This window comes from Crocuta crocuta, unplaced genomic scaffold (assembly GCF_008692635.1).
Source record: "Crocuta crocuta isolate KB4526 unplaced genomic scaffold, BGI_CrCroc_1.0 scaffold174, whole genome shotgun sequence".
Lineage (NCBI taxonomy): Eukaryota > Metazoa > Chordata > Mammalia > Carnivora > Hyaenidae > Crocuta > Crocuta crocuta.
Window position 1 is genome coordinate 4,573,673 of NW_027530330.1, and position 12,442 is coordinate 4,586,114.

The window sequence follows — 12,442 nt, forward strand, 5'->3', positions numbered from 1 at the left end:
GGTGCGCTTGACCCGGTAAGGTCTCCACTCTTCAATTTGCAGGATTGCTCTGTTATAAAATCTGTGTTTCTTTAGGGTAGAAGCACAAAGCTCACTTCTCCCTGGGATGACATGTTTGTGAACAGAATATTGCAGTTGTACCGGACAGAAAACTGTTAAGGACATCAGGTGTCAGTAGAATTGTAGGCAGTGAATTTTATTGGAATCGTTTTAAAATTAGAAACACATGAAAGCCTTCCCTTACTATTAGAAAACCATAACAGTATATGGGATCTAAATTTACTCTTCAAATTAATTATAAAGCAACGTAATAAATGAAAAACTTCACAGTAACTACAATTAGCAAAGAGCTAAACGAGATACATGACATATAAAAGGGAATATAATAGTAGGGACTCAAACAGGGAAAAAAAGGGAATATAATATTAAGGATGGCATTTTGTGTTTTAATAACTGTTAAGGAACGGGGAGCCTTGTATAAAGACGTACTGCTGTAGGGGCACCTGGGTGACTCAGTCACTTAAGCATCAAGGTCCTGCTACGCTCAAGCCACTATCTCCTGGTTGGGATGATTGAGCCCAGGGTGTGGCTTTGCGCTGACAGGGAGGAGCCTGCTTGTAATTTCTCTCCCTCTCTCTCTCTCTCCCTCCCTCCCTCCCTCCCTCCTTCCTTCCACCCCCTCTTTGCCCCTCCCTGACTCACACTTGCCCTTATAAAATTAAACATTTTATAAAAAGAAGAAGTCTGGTGTATGTAATACTTTGAGGAAGATGTGCTGATCCCTGGGATGTGTCATTGGTCCGAGGAAATATTGTGTTTCAATTAACTTAGAACCTGAACTAATTGAAAATTTAGCAATTTTATTTATTTGTATTTATTTTTTTAAAGTAGGCTCCACCCCCATGCAGGGCTTGATCTCACCACCTTGAGACCAAGAGTCTCACTTCACTGTCTGAATTAACCAAGCACCCCAAGAGGAAGTAATTTTAGACATTCTGAATAATGGGATAAAGAAGGCAATGTGATAATTTAACAAAGATGGGTAATTATGTTTCAGGACAAAGGAAAATTCTGTCTGCTTCTTGAAATTAAATGTTAGAGGTAGATAGAAAGAATGAGATTTAGGTTTGGAGAAAGCCAGCTTCCAAGAGAAAAAGGCCCAAAGATGATACCTGGGCAAAGTTTTAGCCTGCTCATAGAATGGCTCAAACTGCAAGGAGCGAGACAAGTTCCACATAAGAGTTGGACTAAATGATTTGTCATAGAATTAAAGTAGTGGGGGATGTCTAGAACACTGTTTGGCTTTCTTCCTCTCTTTAGACCACATTTGTCTGGCCCTATGCAAAGAGGAAGTCGCAGATTTTACTTTTAAACAAATGTGTCTATGAAGAAATGAGATTGCAACTCAGGGCTTAGAAACTTTGTCTCACTTCTTCCAGCACTTTATACAAACTCAGTGCCAATCTGGGGATATCTCATATCCATCAGCCTCCGCCCAAGGGGCCCTTTCTCCATCTGTGCTTTGAAACTGCTCACTGTGTGGATTCCATGTGCAAGATCTTCTTGTAGAGTTAGTCCTTGCTTTTCAGACACAAGGAAAGAAGGAACTTTGAACCTGTGCCATAGAGGAGGAAGCCAGGAGGAAGAGGCCTAAAAATAGCTCAGGCTTTAAATTCAACATTTGTTTTCCTTCCTCTTCTTGGAATCAGTCCCCCTCAGAAAAGGCTGGTTCTAGCAACTGAGAGCAGACAAATTTCTACACATCCTCAGCTCCATAGAGACACTCAGTTCACTGATCAGTGGGAGGAGAAAGAGATTCACAAAGTAATTTAGTAAACATCAGGCCAATAGGTGTGTTGGGAAACTGGAGTAATACCGTCTCCACTCAAAGGAATTGGGGGGAAATCTCTGGGAGCCCCACAGAACTAGATTTTAAGGTCAAGTTTCTCTATTTTGAAAGAGGTACATATGGTAAGACTGTCCTAATGAGATGGAAGGCATGAGAGGTTTTTAAGAAAGGAATGACAATTTTCATTGCTTCAATACTTTAAAATACAGTAAAATATTTAGATTTACCTAGGCAACAAAAAGTATGAAAATATGACCTTGACATAAGCTAAACATTGCCACAAAGTTAGCATTCGATCACCGAATTCTCACACTAGCTGAATTGTGAAATAAATATTTCCTTCTCAGCAAAAAGAAAATCATAGAGAGATGGAGTCAAAGGGCATATGGATTCAGTAATGGGTGGAACACATTTTAGGTCACAGTATTCAGTTTTGTAGGTTACTGAAAAAATTCATTTTTGGGTTCTAGTCCTTCTAGGGATTCTGTTCTCCTTTACAAATGCTGCTGGCACACACCTCATCCTTTCTCCTTGAAAGCTCCCTAGATCAGGTCAGAATCTCTGAGGCTGATTAGAAATAAGGCTGAAAGAAAGAGCTGCCTGTTTTCCATAGTTATCCAGGCAGATGGTTGGCACCATGAGAGAGGGAAGAATTCTCAAGACAATCATAGGTTATGTTTTAATCGGGGGCATGGGGTATGAACTAGATGTTATTTTCATTGCTCTTGTTAACCTTGGCATTAAAAATTGAATTAACAATACTATTCAGTTCATGGCATACTACCATCATTTTGTGAAAGACCATTTTTATTTTATTTTGTTTTATTGATATTTCCCCACTGATTCATTTTCCAATATATTTATTACCCGCCATAAGTCATTTATCTGTAATAACATGAAAGTATACAAATGACATTTTTCTATAAGTGACTGCAATACAATGCCTTCCCTCCCCGATATTTTTAACTTATTATTTGTAGAGCATCTACCCATGTGAGGCTGTGCAATACTCACCTGTTGTTCCTGACTTCTCCATGGTGCTTTGTTCTCTGCAAATACCACAATTTACAGGAACTTAAATGTGATTAAGCACGTAGACTCTGAGGTAAGATTTCAGGTTGAAGTATAACTCCACTATTTAACAGTAAGTCATTTAACATTTTGGAACTCACTTTCCCATCTATAAAATGTAAGTGATGCCTTCTTCATAGATTTGTCGTAAGCATTACACAATTAAATCATGTAATGAGGAAAGATCTTAGAACAGCAAGAGCGCATGGTATTATTACATAAATTATTTTGATGATTATTACTTATCTAATTGCCTAGTAAAGAAGATGTAGGCTCACTCCGACTCCTTGCTCCTTTAGTCAGTGCTGTGAGGAATATCTCTCTGAGGATTGGTGTATGAATGTCTCCTAGATCAAGAGATCTCAAACTTTTTGGATTCAGGAACCCTTTACATTCTTCAGAATTATTGAGTACTTAAATAACTTTTGCTTATATGGAGTATCTCTATGAATATTCACTATATTAGAAGTTAAAATGAGACTTGAAAATTTTATTGATTGATTAGTGTGTTTAAAGATAACAATAAGCCCATTACATATTTTCATTAATGATAGATTAATGAAAAATAGCTATATTTAAAGAACAAATTTTTTTTTCTGAGAATATTGGCATTATTTTACATTTTAATGCCTGATTTAGTAAAAGATGGTGGGACTCCCATACCTGCTTCCATATTCAATATATAACAATATATGTTTTTGATTGAAGTAGATGAAGAAAATCTCACTTCACACACATTATAGCTGGAAGTGGTGGATAAATTTAATTGCTTTTCAGTTAGTTCTGGATATTTGTCTTTGATATAAAAGCAAATCTCTGGTAGTTTCTTAAAAGTTAGTTGTAGTGTAGAACCTGAAACGCTATCAGCAAACCTTTTGTGCCACCTTGAAATTCATTGGTCTACCTTGCATTTTGACTGAATCTTTTATAACTGTATGATTTTATAACTGCATAATGTATTGGTTATTTGGTATATATTGTTTCCCTGATCTATGAATATTTTCCAAATGTTGACACATATCATTATGCAATATCCAAAAAATTTTTATTGATATCACTATCAATTTCATCAAAAAATTCTTTAAGTATTGGAAAGCTGTCAAGCTCATAATGGTGAATACTGGTAGTCAAAAAATAGAACTTCCTCTAAAAGCCTTGAATTTTTCATTGGCAACAAGCACTATCAGTTATATTCCTTGAAATGATAGAATCACTTTATTTACTATTGAGCAAATTCTGCCAGATATCCAAGTCTGAATAACCATAGTTTGTCTTCAGTCATCCTTTCCTGTAAAAATGGTGTTCCGTGACATAGTGGCAATTCAGCTTCAGTTTAGACCATTGTATAAGTGTTTTTCCTCAAAGCTACTGTCATACTTTGTCATGCAGCATAAGTTGTTTGTGTGGACTTAGAATTTCATCACCCAAAGTATTAGAAATACATACTCAAGAGTCAAGATTTAATATTTGTACACACACACACACACACACACACTTTAATTTACTGTGACACACAATGATAAAGAAAACGGTGACTACTTGGACTTGGCTTTGCTACATTCTTTTGTTTTAGGGAGCCAGCAGCTCTACCCCATGATTACTTTTGCCTCATGGGTCCAAATATTTACAGAGTGAGAAAGACAAGTGAAAACAGACGTGGTACTAAGAGTAGTTATTCATCCATGGTGCATAACAAGATTACCATTCAGGAAAGTTCTGAAGAGGGTTTACATTAAATTTAAAATTTAATTTTAAATAACAGAATTTACCAGTGGTACATATTCCACCCCAAGGGAATAAACAACAATGAAATCAAATGTTTTATTGATACATATTTTCACTGGGTCATTATTTATGTATTTGGAATGAGGAAAAAATTAAAGTATAACAACAGGACAACCTTTGAGTTAATGTATATACATCCACATGATGCAATATTATGTCATGATATTTATGATAGAAGTTAACATCTGAATATGCTAACAATATAATTATATAATTATACAACTTTTAAAGGATATAGCGTCTAAATGTGACAGCAACTATAAAGTATATGTAATTAGTTACATTATTATCACGTAAAAATGTTACATTATTTACTGTTTGCAAATAATCAGATGTTAAAAGTGGTCCCCATTGGATAGTGAGATTATGAAAGATTTTTATTCTCTATATTTATGTATTTTCAAAATTCTCTATAGCAAACATGCATTCGTTTTTTCAAGTAGACAAAAATAAATGTTAAATGAGGGATTTTTCTCCATTAGGTAGATGTGTTTTTAAATAGACCCATAATTCTTCAGCACATGCTTTGCACCTCCACAGCTCATTTATCAGAATAGAAGAGGAGGAGATGATTGAGGACCGGGTTGAAAACAAGACTTGAGCGTGAGACCTGGGGTAGAATTTCAGTCTGCATTTGTGACCTGTGTGAAACAAGGCAAATACTTAGCTTCTTGTTTCTTAGCCTCGGTTTTTCAGCCTAATTTTTACCTCACAGGGCACCAAAAGTACTAAATTAGAAACTGAATGAGACACTAAATTAAAATGTTAGGCACCGAATCTGGCATGCAGTTAAGTACTCAATAAACACTGCAAACATACTACATTTAGAGCCATATCTAAAAAGTCCAAAGGTTAGGGCCCAGCTGAGATTGGAAACCAGAAATGTAAAGCACAGCCAGGGAGCAGAATTATGAGGCTGTCTTTGCAGATTTGCTTATCCACACGAGAAGGAGAGTATTTGAAGGAATGATTGGATTTACTCCATGAAGAGAATCTGTAAAATATTAAGATGCAAGAATTGAGAGTGCTTTTGAGTGTGTCACTGAGGCTGTCCAGATTGGATGGGAAAGTGATAGGGAACTGGAGACCAGCACATCTCAAGGAGTATAAACTTTGACGAGTTATATTTAAACAATCAGTCACCAGATCACAATTCAAAATATGCCCTTGGAGGGACAGATAGAACAACTTTCCAATGGACTCTGCCAACAGACTGCGGTGTGTTAAAGGTGAACTTGGCTTTCTTTTACTGGGTTACAGGGAAACCCGCATGCAGGCCTATCATTTGGAGTTGATAGCTTTATTCTTTATTGAACATGACTACTATTTTTTTCCCCCAGTACTAAGCAAAACCAAATTTCTTCAGAATTTTCACACTACTCACAATGGCCGTTAGCAGCAAAAGGGCAGGTGTTGATTTTGACAACATCAAACATTTTTTAGGTTAGAATGTCTTGGTTTATTTCTATTAAGTAGGCACAGGTTTTTCTCTCATGAAACTCAGACCTCAGAATCTGATAGTACTGAGAAAATTGCCAACTTTTCCAGCTCCGCATTCTTCCGAAAATGACAGCCAATAGCAAAATGGAATTAGAAGAACATGTTGACCTTAAAAAACAAAAGGGCCAGTTATTTCACTAGCCAAATGAGTTAGTTCAAGAATAGCAGAGGAATTGCAATTTGGGACAAGCAAACTTTAGCAAACCAGAGGCAAGTCTGGAGAACACAGGAGAGGGGCTTGCTTTCATAAGGGAAAGGAGAAAGCTGGGAGGGGCTGTTTTCCTGAATTCAGGGAAGTGATGGCTTTTCATTGGCTGAGCTTGGCAGTTTCTCAGTGGCTGGATTATTGATGGGCAGAAAGAAATTCTTCCTCCTGCTGGGTATATAAAGAAAGTTACTTTATATGTTACTTTACATATAAACTTACTTTACTCAGTTGGTATGCTTCTTACATTGAGTTTTAGTGCCTGAGAGCACCTCTGTCAGCACCCCCTGACTCCATTTTATTATTATTTTTATTTTTTCTGACTCCATTTTAAATGAGGCTTCTTTTATATATTTTCACAATAATCTAAATAGTATAAACTCACTTATTAATTTGTATTAAAAGCAAGCATAAGTTGCTCTGCTTTAGACTGCAATACAAAAGTTAAAAATCAACACCAGAGAAATTAAAAATAAAGCAATACTAGAAAAGAACTCAAGGTCCTAAGGATTTATGCCAAATCCACCATGTCACAGAGGAGGAGACCAGGAGGCCAGGGGAAAGTTCAATGACTTTCCCACCATTCCAGTTAGAAGAAAACCAGGGCAGGGGAGCCTGGGTGGCTCAGTTGGTTGAGCATCCGACTTCGGCTCAGGTCATGTTCTCACAGCTCGTGGTTTGAGCCCCAATTCAGCTCTGCGCTGACAGCTCAGAGCCTAGAATCTGCCTCAGATTCTGTGTGTGTCTCTCTCTGCCCCTCTGTTACTCTCTCTCTCTTTCTCTCTCTCTCAAAAATGAATAAACATTTTTAAAAAATTTTTTAAAGAAAGAAAACCAGGGCAAAGTATTAGATTTCCTTGAATCCAGGATTCTTTGTGTTTGTTTTTCCACTATACCAATATGATTCCCTTTCATTTTACCTCAGATAACTAGGGATTTGCAAATGTGTGAGAGAAGCTATTGAGTTTGTTCATTTTTATGGTAACAATTTATTTTTGATCATTTTTGTTTGACCCCAAAGTTACATGCTCATCATTGAGCAAAAAGAAATTTCCAAATATTTTCCAGACAATTTCTTCAAATTTTCCCTGCTTTATTTATCATGTGTTAATTCTTTTTTTTTAAAGTTTATTTATTTATTTTGAGAGAGAGAGAGAGAGAGCAGGGAAAGGGTAGAGAAAGAAGGGGAGAGAGAATCCTAAGCAGGCTGTACACCGTCAGTACTGAACTGGATGTTGGAGTCTATCTCACGAACTATGAGATCATGATCTGAGCTGACATCAAGAGTTGGTCATTTAGCCAACTGAGCCACCCAGGTGCCGCTCTTTATCATGTGTTTAACAAGCATGAAGTGACTACCTTCTATGTGCCAGGCATTCTGGTAGGTGCTGGAGCTATAGTGAATTGTTTTTGTCCTCACTGGATTATACACTAGTGGGAGAGACCAAGAAGAAACAAGTACACCAAGAAAATAAATAACTACAAAATGTACAGTGATATGAAGAAAATGAATAAGATGCAATAATAGAGAACAGTCAATCAAGATACGGACCACTATTCCAAATTAGCTGGGGAAGTTTGGTAGGTTCTAATGTACTAAGTACTCTCTAGCCAACCACAATAGCATGAGGCAAAGAATTTTAGGTGGAGAAATACTATGGGCAGAAACCTAAAGACTTTCTTTTTGTGTGTTGTTTTTCATGCTTTTTATGATGCAAATTACTTGCAAACAGACAATCTGCCCATGACTAGATATTGCTAAATACGTAGCAGAACTGTATTATTTGTTTCTCCGTCTTTTTCCAATATTGCCCGAATCAGTATTTGGTTTCTAGAGAGACATCTATGGATCAAGGTCCGCATTTATCTTATTTAAATAAACATTTATTGAGCTACATTTCACAAATCTGGACATTTTTCTTTCTGGACGTTCTGCATCTAATGCATAGTGCAAATCTATTATAATAGATTTGAAGTTTGTTTTTGTTTTTTTTTTATCAAACCCTTGTAAGATGCTAAAACAGACCCCTGAAGACTTTAAGGTAAAAACTTAATAATAGTAACATTAATAGTGCACTGATTATGTTAGTTGGTGTTTTATTTACATTTATAATCTAAGTCCATACAACCAGATCCAGGAATTTTTGAGAAAATAAATAACTGCAAAGGTCATATGGCTGATCAGCCAAGAGTTGAGCAGAAGCAGCTTTGCCACCAAGCTATTCAGAATGGAAGGTAACCAACCACACAACGAAAGCTCAAAAGCTATGACAGCTTATGTGCAGAGATATTAACACAGCTAAGGAAAGATGGTATCCACAAAAAGGGGTAGGGTTGTTACCATAGACTAGGGTTCAGAGAGAAACACATTTTATCATTGTATATACCCAGCATTTCAAAGGGAGGACAATTCCTGCAAACTAGGAGTGTTGTTGTTGTTTTTTCTTTTTTTTTTTTCCTAAATTTACCACAGTTCAGGTAAATAGTCACTTATTTTTTCATCTGTTATTCATTGAGTATCTATTATGAAGTAGGCACTATGGTACTAGGTAAGATAATTACAAAAAATTTTAAAGGAAGTAAAATCCTGTCCACATAAAACTTAACTTTACATCTAGGGGGACAGACAATGAATACATACATAAAGCAATGTTTATTTTAATTTTTTAAAATTTATTTCTGAGAGAGAGAGACAGCGTGAGCAGGGGAGGGTCAGAGAGAGAGGGAGACACAGAATCTGAAAGAGGCTCCAGGTTCTGAGCTGGCTGTCAGCACAGAGCCCGACACGCGGCTCGAACCCACGAACCGTGAGATCATGACCTGAGCCAAAGTCAGACGCAAAACCGACTGAGCCACCCAGGCACCCCCATAAAGCAATGTTTTGATGTCAGTGTGCTCTGGGGGGAACCAGTGAGGGGAAGAGGGAAAAATGAGTGATGTTGAAATTTGTATGCAGTGATCAGCAAAATGTTTATTCTCTGAAAAAGGATTTTTAAGCAGATGCCTATGGGAAAAGAGGAACAGGAATGTGGTGTCTGGCAATATTCAAGGATATTGGCATAAAAACTTGCAGAAGAGGTGTCTGCAGTTTGGAAAAAACTGGACACTTTTCAGAATATGAACCTACACCGGCTCTTGATGGCACAGGGGACAGTGTGGTGCAGACAAACAGGACCATGACAACTCTGATTTGAAGATAAATTCATAATAGTTGAATCTGAATACAAAGAAACTTAAAAGTGTATGAAATGATTTGGTTTACTTCTGTTCTATCATTTTCATGCAGGTGGAACAGTGATAAATAAAAACCTCTGTCTAAAGCCTAAAGAAGTTCTCTATAGAAATATAGAATAACACATCTGGTAGGTAAGAAAAGCTTGTTTCATAGTTTAGCTGGTAATATTATTTTTTCCTTAGTGGTTCATGAAATAATGGTAAGTCTATAATCATTGACATCTTAGATCCAGTGAATTACAGTATTGTGAACAGCAGGTGGTGGAATTTAATCAAGGATAAAGGTTTGCAAAGGGGGCTTCTTAGTTAAAAAAATAACATTAAAATTTTTCAAAAATAAAGCCAATGTATTTATTTTTTTAATTTATTTTGAGACAAAAAGATGACGCCCAAGCAGGGGAGGGGCAGAGAGAGAGAGAGAGAGGGAGAGAGAGAATCCCAAGCAGGCTCCACACTGTCGGCACAGACCCTGACACAGGGCTCAATCTCACAAACCATGAGATCATTACCAGCGCTGAAACCAAGCATTGGCGCTTGACCAACTGAGCCACCCAGGCGCACCAAAGCTAATGTCTTTCAAGTACCTAGAAGAAGAAATGATAAAACCACATGTATTTAAAAGCTTGAAAAGGGGTCATGACAGGCTGTGCACAATTTCTGCCTCTTTTCCTGTCCCCTTCTTGGCCAATATTCTCCTACTTAGAAGCGCCATCAATCTTTAGCTATTAAAGGAAAGATGATGGTTATGACACAAGAATGTAGTCATTATCTTCCCATTAACGTTAGCAAGATGAATTTGTGGGATAAGGATGAGCCATAGAAGCAAGAGTTTTATTAATTTGGCTTTTAAAAACTGCACATTAATGAGCAGAGAGAAGTCGAAAAACCTTTAGATTCTTCCAAGACTACCAGCATGGTTATCTAGCCTTAATTGTAGTAGATCCTTACAAAATTTAGACATAGTTTCTCTCCCCAGTGATTCATTATTAATTGGGAGTTAATTTAAGGATTAAAGAGAAAAATATTATCTAAATTTGGACAAAATGGAAAATAAAGTGAAAGTATATATTATTTAATATGATAAATTTATTCCTTTCTAATAGCTACAACAATCTACTTTAAAGCTCACATTATTTTCAGGGTGCCTGGGTGGCTCAGTCAGTTAAGCATCCAACTTCAGCTCAGGTCATGATCTCACAGTTTGTGGGTTTGAGCCCCACATCGGGCTTTGTGCTGACAGATAGCTCAGAGCCTGGAACCTGCTTTGGATTCTGTATCTCCCTCTCTTTCTAACCCTCCCCTGCTCATGCTGTCTCTCTCTCTCTCTCAGAAATAAATAAAATATTAATAATTTTTTTAAAAAGCCCATATTATTTTGAATTTGAATGCAAAATATATCTATGTTCATATTTGAAATAATTATGCTTATGAATATATTAAGCAAGTCACCTGAATGTATTATCTCACAATTTAGTGAACTGAATAAACATAAAAAAGAATTTTAAAAAGAGCAAAGAAAAAAATCACCCAAATCTCTGCCTCCCCTGAGGGCCACTCTGTGGATGATTTTTCTATGTCCTGATTTTCTCTATAAGCACCATTACTGCATTTAATTGAAATTTTATCAGGATTACATTTATGTTTTTCCTTTTCTTACAATGATTTCCTTTTGCTACATTTTCTACATAATTATTATTTCATCTTATTTATTTTTTATGTTTATTTATTTATTTTTGAGGAAGAGAGCATGTACGTGCTCAGGAATGGCAGAGAGAGAGAGAAAGAGAGAGAATCTCAAGCAGGCTGGGCACCATCAGCACAGAGCCCAATGTGGGCTTCGAACTCATGAACCACGAGACCATGACCAGAGCCAAAATCAAGAGTTGGATACTTAACTGACTGAGCCACCCAGGCACCACTATTCTATAATTATCATTTAAAACAACCAGCTAATATTCTATTGCTAATGTAGCATAATTTAATTAATAATGTAATGGTGATTCTTCAAATTTTAGATTATTTTCTAAGTTTTACCATCACAAAGGACTCGGTCATAACCTCTTTGGCACAAGATGTTTCTGTCCACTTCTTTTCACTACTTCCTTGAAATGAATTACCAAGAATTTATTAGTTCAGGAGGTTGAAACATTTCTTTTTTTTTTTTATTTTATTTTATTTTATTTTTTTGAGGTTGAAACATTTCAATGGCTCTAGTTAGCTTTGGCAATAATACCTAAAATATTCTATTAACTTACATTATTTCACGTGGTTCTGCAGTTCTCCCCCAGTTTGGTGGATAATAGTGATCATGACATGACAAAACCACTAAAATGATAAACTAGCCTCATTCAAAATATGCCAGGTACTTTTCTAAGCACTTTATATAGAATTGTAATGGAAAACTATAGATTTTACATTCACATAAACTTGTGTTTGATTCTTTATTCTTCTACTAAGTAGCTCAGTGACCTTGAGTAGTTTACTTAATCTCCTTGAGATAAATTTTCCCAGTCATACTACGCAATTAGCACTTAAAAATCTTACACGATTTTTGAAAGGATTGGTTTTCTAAAGACTTGAGTTTTTAAATCTACCTATTTAATCTAACTGGAATTTATTTTTAATATGTCAAAATATGTAGATATAATCCTTTTAAATATTGTTCATTTATCACAACATTGCTAATTAAACATCCCTTTTGCCATTATTTAGTGTTATGTACTTCTTTATATTGTAAATTATCATATACAATTGTATTTACTTCTAAAATTTCTATTCTTTTTTATTGATATATTTTT